The 9,985-nt window shown below is 43.2% G+C and overlaps 1 protein-coding gene across 10 annotated transcripts in view; it reads right to left on the bottom strand.

Moving 5' to 3' along the window:
- The window catches only part of PNISR (PNN interacting serine and arginine rich protein), a 28,488-nt gene extending 18,899 nt beyond the window's left edge, over nucleotides 1–9,589 (bottom strand). For 2 of the 10 annotated variants that reach the window (XM_040983813.1, XM_040983818.1), the window contains exons 1-2: nucleotides 9,476–9,578; nucleotides 2,252–2,331 (exon numbers count right to left, since the gene is read on the bottom strand). The gene's annotated coding sequence lies outside the window, so the exon portion shown is untranslated. Of the gene's footprint in view, nucleotides 1–691; nucleotides 694–2,251; nucleotides 2,332–5,473; nucleotides 5,724–9,475 lie in introns of those variants that run through there. The other 8 variants (XM_040983816.1, XM_040983814.1, XM_040983808.1 and 5 more) reach the window with 7 other exon arrangements.
- Nucleotides 9,590–9,985: the final 396 nt, after the last annotated feature.

Here is a 9,985-nt window from a genome sequence, read left to right on the forward strand (position 1 = left end):
GTTCCTTTTTAAATAATCATAAAAATAAAGGCAGATGGGCCCAGCACAGTAGCCTAGCAGCTAAAGTCCTAGCCTTGCATGCACCAGAATCCCATATGGGCACTGGTTCTAATCCTGGCAGCCCTGCTTCCCATCCAGCTTCCTGCCTGTGGCCTGGGAAAGCAGTCAAGGATGGCCCAAAGCCTTGGGATCCTGTACCCACGTGGGAGACCTGGAAGAAGCTCCTGGCTTCAGATCAGCTCAGCTTCAGCCATTGTGGCCACTTGGGGAGTGAATCATGAGACAGAAGAGCTTCCTCTCTGTCTCTCCTCCTCTCTATCTGACTTTGCAATAAAAATAAATAAATCTTTTAAAAAATAAGTAAATAAATAAATTCTTAATAAAAAAAATAAAGGCAGATGAAGACTAGAAATAGAAAATTACAATATGATCAAATCTAATAATTACAAACTTTAGAAAAGCTAATATCACTCCATAGGTTACCACAGGTATCTATAAGATTCAGTATTATCTCCCCATCCCCTAGACAATTATTATTATTATTAACTGAATCCAACTGATTTTAGATTTTATTTCTAATAAAAACAAATTACAAGAGACAAAGAAACAAAGCCAGAAGTGAGACAGTTTATAAAACCTGAATTTTTAAAACTTAACTTATTTTGTGATACAATTCCATAGGCTCTAGGACTTCTCCTCTCCATCACTCCCTCCACTGATTTCCCCTATTTTATTACAATAATATAGTCCTTCATAAAACAGTCTTTAAGCCCATCATTCTGCTATTTAAGTGTATCCTGACATTCTTGGTATGGAGAATGACAGAGTCCAGCATCCTATTGTCAAGATATATCTAAAAGGCCTCACCTTGAATGCGCCTGGGATCCCATATGGGCACCAGTTCTAATCCTGGCAGCTGCACTTCCCATCCAGCTCCCTGCTTGTGGCCTGGGAAAGCAGTTGAGGACGGCCCAAAGCTTTGGGACCCTGCACCCGTGTGGGAGACCCATAAGAAGTTCCTGGCTCCTGGCTTTGGATCGGTGCAGCACCAGCTGTTGTGGTCACTTGGGGAGTGAATCATCGGATGAAAGATCTTGCTCTCTGTCTCTCCTCCTCTCTGTATATCCGACTTTGTAATAAAAATAAATAAATCATAAAAAAAGATACATGTAACAGTTTCATTGGGAGTCCATCTTTGATTTGCAAGTAGAGATGCATACTGCATTGCATCCTCACATCTGGATAGCAGTCTCTATTATGCAGCTCCTCTAGATGATTACACGTACATGCATGTTTACCTATGTATCTACTGACTTTGTATTTTGCAAGAAGGTTGCCTATTATCAGAGAGAAGTGGGATTGACTTATTTCTTAACACATATAGTATGGAAAAGAAGAGGGAGGATGCTTCACGTCAAAAACAGTTGGATCTAGGTGACGGGTATTGTGTGTGTCACCAGATGGGTGAGGTGGAGAGGCATGGATCATCACACTAGCCTATTGTTTAGGCTAGTTTAAAAATGTTCATTATAGGATGTTTAAAACTCCTACAAGTCTAATATTTTTGTATCTGACTCAACACTGATACATAATCCTATTCAAGAACCAAGGACGGACACACACACAAGAAAATGGTATGTTTCTGTTTGTATTCTAGGACTTAGCACACAGCAGATAATCCCTAAGTAGTTATTAAACGAATGCTTCTAAATCTACCCATTCCCTTATCCTGAAAACAAAGCCAATGAAGTCTTAATACACAAAGACTAGGAAAGCCAGACAAATGCACGGTTTTTAAGAACTTCCAACTCTAGTTTTTGTAGTATCTAGTTTCATCAGTGGCAGGTTCTAATTTCTCAGCTGCAGAACACTGAGTTAGGAAAGGTACATTTGTTACCTTTTTTTAAGAATCAGATGTACTTATCCTCTGTTTACACCAATATAGTCATCACAATGGCATTAACGGAATAAATGTATAAATATGTGCACTGAAAAAGCTCCCCAACTGAGGCCAATAACTGGAGTAGATATGAGTATCAAGTAAATGCTGGAATACTTCCTTTTCTTCTAATCTGTCTTCAGTGTTTCTTTCCTTGCCCCACTTCCCTTTTACCTCGCATTTCCTATAACATCTTTCAAGCCTGTTAAAGTTAACTGTGTCATGAGAACCTTTGAAAAGTAGCTTTACTAACAACTTTAATTAAAAATTAATAAACAAATTAACGCAAGGGAACACTGATACTTCACTGACCTCAGAGGATGACCTTCTGATTAAAACTTAGGTTGATTCAGATCACAGCGTGGAAGCATAGCAGCAGGAATATTTATATCCTATGAAGGAAAAAAAAAATGTTGTCTACTCACAGATTAGAAAGATTTACTAGAGGGAGGAATCCCCAGCGCCTATAAAACTGTACTACATAATACAATGTAAGCAACAATAAAAAAAAAAAAAAAAGAGAAAGAAAGATTTACTAGAGCAAAAATAAATGTGAAACCTGCAACGTGAAAGTGTGGTCATCTCCAAATTCATTTGAAACTTTTCCTGTCATCAACTTTACAGTCAGAATTATTTCATCATTATGAAGTTAAGGAGAAGAGATAGATCAGAATTAGATGTAAAACTTTTTAACATCTTTTTTTCCTTTCTAAACTGAATTCATTCACAACACAAAGTGATGTCAAACAACTGAGACAGAAGACAAAAAGAACACTTGGAAAGAGGGGTAAGAGCCTCTGGCCTGAACTTCATGGTACAAATTCATGACTAAACAAGTCACTCTAAATAAACTGTCAACGAGTAACAACTTTTTTCAATTCTTTCAAATGGTTTGGTTACCATTTGCCACCTACACTTTGTGGCATTTCACTGGTCTGAGATGCCAACACGTACTCCTGCACTAGCTGTGTGTGCACGGACAAGTCACTCTCCAGTCCTTGGTTTTCCTACCCACAGCAGTGTCTACCTCATAGGGTGCTTGTTAGAATTAAATGAGCAACACAGGCAAACTCAGCATAGGAAGTGATGGCTAGTATCATTATAAGGGTTTTCCCAACATCATTTCTGGCAGCACTCCTGAAATTTAATCAACAGCACGGGATTTAAAATATATATACATCAAAACAACTTATTCCTGGTCAACTCTTCCTGAAAGTTTACTTACATTTAGCTGAAAGGGAGAATAACACAGGGGGAGAAACACCCTGAGACATTGTCCATCTGCTGGTTCACTCCCCAGAAGCCAGAGCTGGACCATTATAAAGCCAGGAGTTCCATTCAAGCCTCCCAAGTGGGTCTAGGGGCCCAAGTACTTGGATCAAGCATCTTATTCTGCTTTCTCAGAAGCACTAGCAGGAAGCTGGATCAGAAGTTAGCTGGCAGGAGCTTAACACACTGTGCCACAACACCAGTCTCTCAACTCCATTTTCTTCCCCAGAAGCAAAGATTGACTCTCTCCTCATTATTTCTTTGCAACAATTCTGTATCCAAGTTGGTCTTTCTGCTGTATGTCACACAATATAAATTGAAACTTCTATTATTTAAACCACTTCTATTTCTGTTGTTGTCCAAAACTTTTCTATGCCAAGTTTTTTACAGAAACTACTATTCTAGCACTGAAAATACTTAAGCTAAGAAAAAGATGTCAAATTCTGAGAAAAAGAAAAGTAAAAACATAAGAAAGATAGGAAAAGTCAAGGAAGAAGTAAGGCTCCATTTACTTAAGTGCTCTATTAAACTGAAGTTAAGAAACTTGATTTGGGCCCAGTGCAATAGCCTAGATGCTAACGTCCTCGCCTTACATGCATTGAGATCCTGTATGGGCACTGATTCATAACCCAGCCACTCCACTTCCCTTCCAGCTCCCTGCTTGTGGCCTAGGAAAGCTGTCGAGGGCAGCCCAAAGCCTCGGGACCCTGCACCTGCATGGGAGACCCTGAGGGAGCTGCTTGCTCCTGGCTTCAGGTTGCCTCAGCTCTGGCCACTGTACACATCTGAAGAGTGAGCCAGCACATACCTAATCTCTCCTTTTCTGTGTAAATCTGTCTTTCTAATAAAAATAAATACTTTGGGGGGAAGGGGAGGAATATTTACAGGGGCCTAGCCACAGCTCAACAGACTAATCCTCAGCCTGCAAGTTCTGGGATCCCTTACGGGTGCCGGTTTCATGTCCTGGTACTCTACTTCCCATCCAGCTCCCGGTCTGTGGCCTGAGAAAGCTGTGGAGGAACAGTCGAAAGCCTTGGAACCTCGGACCTCCATGGGAGACTCCAAAGAGGCTCCTGGCTCCTGGATTTGTATCCACTGAGCGCCAGCCATGGCAGCCATTTGGAGAGTGAATCAATGAATGGAAGATCTTTCCTCTCTGTCTCTCCTTCTGAAAATCTGCTTTTTAAAATGAAGATATTTTTAAAAGAATAACATTTATACACTAGTTTAATAATGATTTGGGGGCCCAGCATGGTGGCCTAGCGGCTAAAGTCCTCGCCTTTGAACGCACCAGGATCCCATATGGGTGCTGGTTTTAACCCCGGCAGCTCCACTTCCCATCCAGCTCCCTGCTTGTGGCCTGGGAAAACAGTCAAGGACAGCCCAAAGCCTTGGGATCCTGCACCCATGTGGGAGACCCTGAGGAAGAAGTTCCTGGCTCCTGGCTTTGGATCGGTGCAGCACCGGCTGTTGTGGTCACTTGGGGAGTGAATCATCGGACGAAAGATCTTCCTCTCTGTCTATCTGACTTTGCAATAAAAATAAAATCAATCATTTAAAAAAAATTTTGAACATTCTGATAACTGTCGGTACACTCTACTTCCACACTGTTTGAAAATTTCCAAAATGACAAGATGACTCAGTAATTCTTACAGAGGAACTGCTTAGAATTTTCTTTCCTTTCTCTCCTTTTTTTTTTTTTCCCGGTCTTGGCTCAAGTAATCTTGACAGCAGGGGAAATATTTTAAAATAATTTCAAAACTTCATAATTCTTTACCTATGTTGAGCAGTTAAAGCATTCTACCTATTCACTTAAATGTTTCAGTGTAATAAAATTCTAACACTGCTACTGCGATCTTACAATATAAAAAAACTGATTCCAATGTACTCATTCTTTCTTCAGATTCAATTATAAAGATGCTTGGGCAAACAGATTTTGAGAAATCTGATTACTGAGTCAGAATGCAAGACCTTTTTGAGACTACTTTCCTTTAGGACAAAGTTAACTTTCTTGGAAAACAAACTAGAACTGAGAAGAATGGAATGATAATCAAGAGGAACTGTGTAATGAAAATTATCACACATGGCAGGAGAAAAAAGAACCCAAGAAGCCTGTGACTGTTATTAATGTCATGGCTCCAACTATGTCCCCAGCCATCAGAGACCTAGAAGTCAGAAGTCCTAAACCCTCACCCATACCTCCAAAAGCCTCCTTATATGGAAACAAGGCTTTGCAGATGTTTTCAAATTAAAATAAGGTAATACCTGATTACAGTGGTAGCTAGTAAATGCCTAGTGTCTTCTTCAAGAACAGGCAAGGATACAGAGAGAACCCCACGTGACAATTGCAGAGATTTCAATGATGGATCCAAAAGCCACAAAACACCAAGCACTGACAGGAACCAATGAAACCTAGAAAGAAAACAGTATCCTAGCCTAAAGCTCTAAGAGCATGGTTACACAAAAATCTTAATTTTATATTTCTAGCCTTCAAAATAAATGAATTTATGCTATTTTAAGTCACCCAGTTTGTGATACTCTAGGAAACTTACACAACTAGAAATGACCATCATTTATCTCAGCCTTTTTTTTTTTTAAGATTTATTTATTAGAAAGGTAGTTTTAAAGAGAGGAGAAACTGGGGGATCTTCCATCTGCTGTTCAGTCCCCAACTGGCCACAATGGCTGAAGCTGCGCTGAGCCAATCTGAAGCCAGGAACCTCTTCTGGATCTCCCACGTGGGTGCAGGGTCCTAAGGACTGGGCCATCCTTCACCACTTTTCCAGGATGTGAGCAGGGAGCTGGATAGGTAGTGGAGCAGCCAGGACCCCAACCAACACCCATACAGGGTGCTCATGCCCCAGGCTTATCTTAACATAACAGGAGCCAGCCCTCAGCTTTTTCTTAAGTGATTATATTGCAACTTGGTTAGCTCTGAGATTTGCTAAAATGACTTGTTCAAATGATAATCATTAAGATTTACAAAAGTCACTCACACACTGTGACAAGAAGATGAATAACAAAATGTGCATCAACTGCAAAATCAAAATACAAAAACACAACTGTTCTTTCATACACATGGTGAAACATTCTTCCCATCACAAAATGCCAGAAACACTCTTCACCTAGCATTTCAGCCCTACACACCATTGACTAATGTCAACAGCAAAAATAATTCACTTATTGAATTCAGGTCAAGTGGAAATGGCGCTGATAAAGACTAAATCGTCTAACCATTTTATTTGTAGTAACTTTTTTTCCTTCTGCTGCTGCTGCCGGAAGTGACGTATATTTTAGTACTATTGAAACATTTTTGCACTAGTAGCTCAAAAAATATACTATATTAAAAAACATGACAAAAAAAAACATGACAGACTTGGAAATTTTGCTTGTAAAGATTCCCCAGAATAGTGGTAACTATAAGTAAATAGGACTAAAATGATGTCACACTTAAAACCTGGTCCTCATACCATGCTTCAGTAAAAAGGAATTAGGGCTACTTAAAAAAATAACTGATTTTAGCATAGGACAAGAATATAAAAAATGAGTCTGGAGTATCTTTGAGTGCCAAGAAGACAGTGCTATAAAAAGAAATTGATGAGACAGGTCAAAGGGGGAAAGTAGACACGCGGGAAAAGCTGCCAGCAGCCACACTGGAACAACAGGAGCAAGAAATACTCCAGTACTGGCTAGTACAAACTATGGAATAAATATCCATGGATACACACCAACAGGACAAATCTCTTAAGGCCAAGAATTTCAAACAAACTCTGCAAGAGCAGAATTCTCAAGTCCTTAGGACTCTCAATCCCTACACAAAATGACTTCCTGGAAAAATGGAGAAAAGTAATATTACAGTGGAGAAAGCTGACAAACGTTCCCTCAGGCAGGTGATCAGGGTCATTATCCACTTGCTAAGTCAGGCTGGTAGGCACCCGTGACAGAAGGTGATGAAAAGCACACCTTACCCCTCCAATTATCCCCTCAAACTTTTTATAATCACGAGAAAAACACCTGAGCAGCAATCCTCAAAAATGTCAAAGTTGTTGAGCATGACAGCTGGACTGTCACGACAAATACCGCAGACTGGCCTAAACAACAGAAATTTTCTTCATAGTTTTGGAGCCTACATGTTCAATATTAAAGCATCAGCAGTCTTTCCTCTTTTTTAACATAACCAGTCATATGGAGTTAGAGCACACACTAATGACCTCATTTTGCTCTCTTAAAGAACCCCATCTCCCAGTAAAACATATTCAAGTATCAAGGTTAGGGCTTTGTCGTATGAATGAAAATGGAGGATAAAGAAAGAACCCAATTTAGCTTTTAGCAGTCAACAAAACCAAGAAAGCAGCAACTGTCTTCAAGATACTGCTCCAGCTACCCACAATCCAAACAAGTGTGTTGAGGTTTGAGTCACAGCTCCATTTCTGAGCCCAGCTTCCTGTTAATGCACACTTCGGGATGCAGCAGGGGATGATGGCAGGTCAAGTACAAGGATCCCTGCAACCACAGAGAACATGGAGTTCCTGGCTACTACTGGCTAAGGACGGTCCAGCTTTGGCTGCTACAGAAACCTAGGCAGTGGGGCCCGGCGTGATGGCGCAGTGGTTCAGGTCCTCGCCTTGCACGCCCGGGATCCCATATGGGCGCCGGTTCTAATCCCAGCAGCCCTGCTTCCCAACCAGCTCCCTGCCTGTGGCCCGGGAAAGCAGTGGAGGACGGCCCAAAGCTTGGGACCCTGCACCTGCATGGGAGACCAGGAAGAGGCTCCTGGCTTCGGATTTGCTCAGCTCCAGCCGTTTCGGCTGCCTGGGGAGTGAATCATCAGACGGAAAATCTTCCTCTCTGTCTCTCCTCTCTGTATATCTGCCTTTCCAATAAAAATAAAATAAGTCTTAAAAAAAAAAAAAAAAAGAAACCTAGGCAGTGAACCAGCAGGTGCACGATCCATATTTGTCTCTGAGTGTGTATTTCTCTATTACACATAAAGTGGGGAGGGGGGAATCAGTCACCACAAAACAAGAAAAGCCTAAGAAACTGTCCTAGCCCAGAGAAACCTAAGGAGACTGAACAACTAAACATAATGTGATATTGTAAATGTGATCCTGGAACAGAAAAAGTAAAGCACAGCTAAAAGCTAAGAAAATAAGCGCAGAATATGTACCTTAATTAGCAACAATTCACCAGTTATCAGTCCACCAACTGTAATAAAAATGTCACACTAATGTGTGTTACAAAAGAAAATACAGGGGCCCACATCACAGCACGGCAGGATAGGCCAACTCCAGCAACACCAGCATCCCATAAGGCCTTCAGTTAGTGCCCTGACTACTGCACTTCCCATCCAGTTCCCCAGCTTATGGACTGGGAAAGCAGCCAAAGCTGACCCCAGTGTCTGAACCCCTGCCACTCACAAGAGAAGCCTCAGGTTCCTGGCTCCTGGCTGGCCCAGCGCCGACTGCTGTGGCCAGTTAGGGAGTGAACCACTGGATCGAAGATGCCGCTCTCTCTGCTCTCCTTCTGCGTGCTATGGGGCGCGCCTGGGGAAGCGGTAACTACTACTTGCTCAATTCTTTTGGAACATTGTTCTAAAACACAGGACCTATTCAAAAACGTTAAGATACGGCCATTTCATGAGGAAAACCTTGAGTGCTTTGCCGCTTTTCTGTTATTTTTTCTCTTGCTGCAGGTAAATGAGAAATTCCAAGTTTATTTTGCTTTCCTTGGGAGCAGAGGGGGCACAAACATCCATGAGAAGTTAACATATTAAACCATAACATGCAGTTAACAATTTGCCACAGTTCAAACTTGTCCACTGGCTCCGGCCTGTCCCATCAGACGCCTCACACATACTGTCCATCATCGGCTGAGAACCAAGAAAACACTCAACTTTGGGACCCGCGCGGTCCGCGGCGCGCATGCGTGGTCGGTCCGCCCGCTGCCCGCGCTCCCGCCGCCCGCGGCCCCGCCGCGCACGCGCAGTGCCCAACGGCCGGCCGGGAACCCAACCACCAGCCCCTTCCCCTGCGAGGCGAGGCTCTCAGGAGGGTCGTGAGCACTCGCCGGCGGGGAGCACTCCCTTTCCGCCGAGCGCGCCGTTCCAACTCCCCGAGTCGAGCAGACGCCGCCGCTTCACGCCGATGAAGCTCCGGCGCTCGCGCCGAGCAGCGTACGCAGCCTGAGCTATGGTAATCTCAGCACAGAAACCCGGAGCACTGTCATAGTCTGGCAGAGCCTCACGTACCATCGCCCACCATCACTTACCCACTCCGCTGCCGGAACACGCCTTTCTCTAACCGTTCCTGTAATATCTCTCCAACCCTTTTGATGCTTCTACTTCACGAACAAGACAAGATGGCGCCTGGCTACTCTCACCCGGAAGTGAATGGGAATATCCGCTTGTCATTTGAAGCCATACTCGCTATTACCCCGGTTGGTGAGCACGTGACTACCGGGTTGATAACGTGCCAGCGCCATTTTTCTTGAGGGCAAAGCCAGCTAAGTGCCCGAAACAATTGTCTTCACATTTCAGTACGTAGGCGCCGCAGTGCCCCGCCCCTTTTCGTCTTTCCCTGGGCCAAAAGCTAACAGCTTAGGAGTTCTACACGGAAGGAACCCTCCGGTTTTCCACTTCAGCAGCCTCTTCCTCTTTCAAGGGAAAGTCTCTTCTCGGCCAGAAACCCTTCCGCTTCGGAAAAGGGGCTGAGTTGGCCACGCCACTTTCAGACTACGGAGCGGCCTCAGGGTCAAAACGAACCCTCGCTGGCTGCTGGC

The sequence above is a fragment of the Ochotona curzoniae genome, unplaced genomic scaffold (genome assembly GCF_017591425.1).
Source record: "Ochotona curzoniae isolate NIBS_2020 unplaced genomic scaffold, NIBS_Ocur_1.0 contig_3819, whole genome shotgun sequence".
NCBI lineage: Eukaryota > Metazoa > Chordata > Mammalia > Lagomorpha > Ochotonidae > Ochotona > Ochotona curzoniae.